Genomic DNA, 3,601 nt, shown 5'->3' on the forward strand with positions numbered 1-3,601 from the left:
CTAATTAAATTTATAAATTGAATATAAAATATTATTTCCTATTAATGCATTGAAAGCTTCAAAACACCAGAGAACTTCTTTCCATCAAATTTTAAATAACAAATCCCCATGCCCCATTAATTATTTACCCTTTTTATTTTTTAAAAGCCAGTGTCCAGTTCACTACAGTTGTAACCGAAAAACCATTATCCTAATTTAATGAAAAAGAACCCTATCTTGGCTAAAGCATTAAATGGGTCTACCCTTTAAATCCTATATATAGAGTGAGAGTGTGAATTGTAGCATATAACTTGTTCCTTTTGTTTCCTTTTCCTGTCTCTCTTATCGTCTTTCAGTTTCAATTCACAGAAGAGATGAAGGTTGCTGTTAATCTGGTATTCGTACTGCTTCTACTGGCAGTATCGTCTGAAGTTGTTCGTTGCGGTTCACCTCGCCTTCCCTTGGTTGTGGACTTTAATGGAGAGAAAAAATCTGAAAATCGTAATACATCAAATATCACTTCATTTATGTTTGGTTTCACTAGTTCTATCATTTTTTTTTCTTTATTTATGTCTACAGTGGATAGTTCTAACTATAAAAGTTTATGCATTTTGATCCATGCAGCTCTTCGACACTGTAATAATATATGCTGCATTCCCTCTGAGGGGAGTCAAGTCTGTTTTTGCTGTGATTAAGAAGAATGGAGTAATTTATAACAACATATCAACATCAATATATAAGAAATTGTAGCGGTTGGTTGGAAAGATCTGCTGGTTGTACCGGAGACTTAGTGTCAAATCTCATATGCACCTAGGTTGGGGGGATTATGGGTTTGGGAGATGGCTACCTCCCTTTGTGTAGCCCATTAGCAAAATAAAAGGAAACCATGAATAATAATAAACTTTTGCATTGTGAGAATGGTAAACTTTTCTAAGTATCTAGTGTCTTCATAACTTGCTTTTTGCATTGTGAGAATGGACCACAAGATGCACAAAAAGGTATTAGAGCTCCATAGTTCTTACTATAATTAAGAAGAAATAAAAAGTGTACAAAGGAAAATGCTTAGTTGTTTATGATCCACTTTGCAATATCAAGACCTGAAGGCCCTACAAGACCCTCGTACAAATTTGGTGATCAATAATTGTTATTTAAATATATCCTATGGCTTCATTAATGTTTTCAAAATTTCTTTTATTTAAGTGTACCCCACAAAGTTGTCTATACTGTATCTTACAATGCAATTTCGGTTTTTCCCCTCCATGTTGAAAAGAAGAAACAAGGAGAACAAATAAATAAATAATATAATGACTAATAAAAGTTTTCAGAAAATTAAAATCCAGAATTTTTTTATTGTGAAACCTAAGGGTGCAACATGGGCGGGACTAGCCCGAGCCCGATTCGACCCAACCCGAAATTTTACACGGGCTGCACTTGTATTTTCAGTACTCGAGTTGGGTTTGGTGTTAGCATTCGATTTTTACTCAGTCTGTCACCCAAACCCCAACTCACCCCTAACACCCGATCAAACCCTTCCGATCTCTCCAAAACACCTAAAAACCCAAGAGACCCGAATTTCACCCCATGAACCTTCAAATCCATCATTAAATCTACCCGATGCCAATATGAATGCCCCAATCAACCCTCGTCTCCGCTTTGACCCTTAGATCAAACATTACCCTTAGACCCCAAAGTCACCTTTCCGTCATTGCCGAGTTACCAAATTCTCTAAAATACCCCTTTGGAAATTACCAAAATACCCTTACACAAATTCCCAAATTACCCCTGCACCATATTCCCAAAATGCCCCCTTGGGCCAATTAACAAAATACCCCTAACCAAATTCCCAAATTACACCCCGCACCATATTCCCAAAATGCCCCCTTGGGCCAATTAACAAAATACCCCTAACCAAATTCCCAAATTACACCCTGCACCTTATTCCCAAAATGCCCCTAACCAAATTCCCAAATTACCCCACACCAAATTCCCAAAATACCTCCTTGGACCAATTACCAAAAATACTCGTAACCAAATTCCCAAATTGCCTCTCACACCAAATCACTTAAGCACCCCTAACCAAATGACCTATATACCTCTTCTTTCCAAACTCTCAAAATGCCCTTAACCAAATTACCAAAACACCCTTCAAAGCCAAAATTACCAAAATACCCCTTCTCTCAAATTCCCAAAATACCCATTTGCCCAAATTCCCAAAGTACCCCTTCTTCTAAAACTACCAAAATGTCTTTCATTCTGCAAATTACCTGAATGCCCCTATAAGCTTACCCATTTGGACCCCAAGTAATCAAATTTTCCTCTTCACCCCAAATTACCGCTTTTGACACTTGAAGATCCAACATGGTGAGATGTCCCCCCAAACTCTAGCTTACCTACCAAAAACCCCTTTCTTTTAGATTTTGTTTAGAAACCCCCCTTCCTTCCCACTATAAATAGGAAGCACTGTTCCCAATAGAGGAGGTCGAAAAGGAGAAGTTGGGAGGGCCTCTCTCTCTCTCTGGTTGTTTCTCTTTTGAGAAGAGGGTTTGAGAGTTCAGAAGGGGAGATTCCAATTAAGTATGTGTTTGGTACCGTTTATGTTTATTGAATAAACGTTTGTATTTTATTTGCTGGTAAAACTGAGAAATATAATAATTGCAACCATTTATGACAACTGGGTGCCACTAGGCACTATTAGGCGCCACTTCAGCGTAACAGTGAATAAACGCCTGGTTGTTTGTGGAAGCTTCAAAAAATAACTTCTACAAACGGCCGGCATGCACATAAACCAAAGTTCACTTTTTACATTTTCGATATATGCATAAGAGCAAGAGAGAAAATGTTGAGATGGCGCCTATGTGGCACCATCAATAAACATTTACTGAATAAACGTAAACGGTACCAAACATCACCTAAGAGGGTTCGAGAGAGAGAGAGAGAGCTCGAGGGAGAGGAGAAGTCGGAGGAGTCTACGAGTTCCGGGGAGAGCAAACAAAGAGAGAGTGGAGAGAAGAAAGGGAGAAGGCTTCTTATCCCTTCAGCCTATGCCACCGAACGTAACTCCATTCTATGTCCACTGACATCGATATCCTGTTACCATTCAGCTCCAGCACCATTGCCATCCAACTCTCAATTGTTACGTCTCCAAGTTAAAACATTAACATCAATTTCTTCCTTTGAAGGCTACAAGAGCTGAGATTCACACCTCATCTCCTTTGTGGTTTCATTTGTCTATTTTATTTTTTATTTTTTTCTTTTTTGAGTTTTCTCAAGACAAGAGTGCTTGCGTCTTCTTGCAACCGAAGGAAGCAGTTCGAGGGCTCTCTCCCTTTTCTAGCTAATCAACCGAGTAAGATTGTAGGGGTCCTGATAGAAAAGCGGTGGGAATGTAGTCTCACCCTTTTGCTCAAGCGCCTGTACCTAAAAGGAGATTAAATGGGAGGAAGAGATGCCCGGTTACAGGATCTCTCTTCCATTGCAGGTGGACAACAAATTTCTTCTTCTATTGCCTTCTTCTCATGTGATTTTAGCCGGTGGAAATAATATTTGAACCGATTAGACAGGAGTATCTAACTCCTTCCCTCTCTCTCATCTTAGCTTACCTACATCTACGGTGACAAGGCCT

At 39.0% G+C, this 3,601-nt stretch overlaps 1 long non-coding RNA gene across 1 annotated transcript; it reads left to right on the forward strand.

Annotated features, from left to right (window-relative positions):
- The first annotated feature begins 283 nt into the window (after positions 1-283).
- On the forward strand, positions 284-913 carry LOC148789659 (uncharacterized). The gene is made up of 2 exons (XR_016079850.1): positions 284-480; positions 604-913. It is a non-coding gene; the product is annotated as an uncharacterized LOC148789659 (long non-coding RNA).
- The last annotated feature ends 2,688 nt before the right edge of the window (positions 914-3,601 follow it).

The sequence above is a fragment of the Nelumbo nucifera genome, chromosome 8, assembly GCF_055504915.1.
Source record: "Nelumbo nucifera cultivar China Antique chromosome 8, China Antique-T2T, whole genome shotgun sequence".
Classification (NCBI taxonomy): Eukaryota; Viridiplantae; Streptophyta; class Magnoliopsida; order Proteales; family Nelumbonaceae; genus Nelumbo; species Nelumbo nucifera.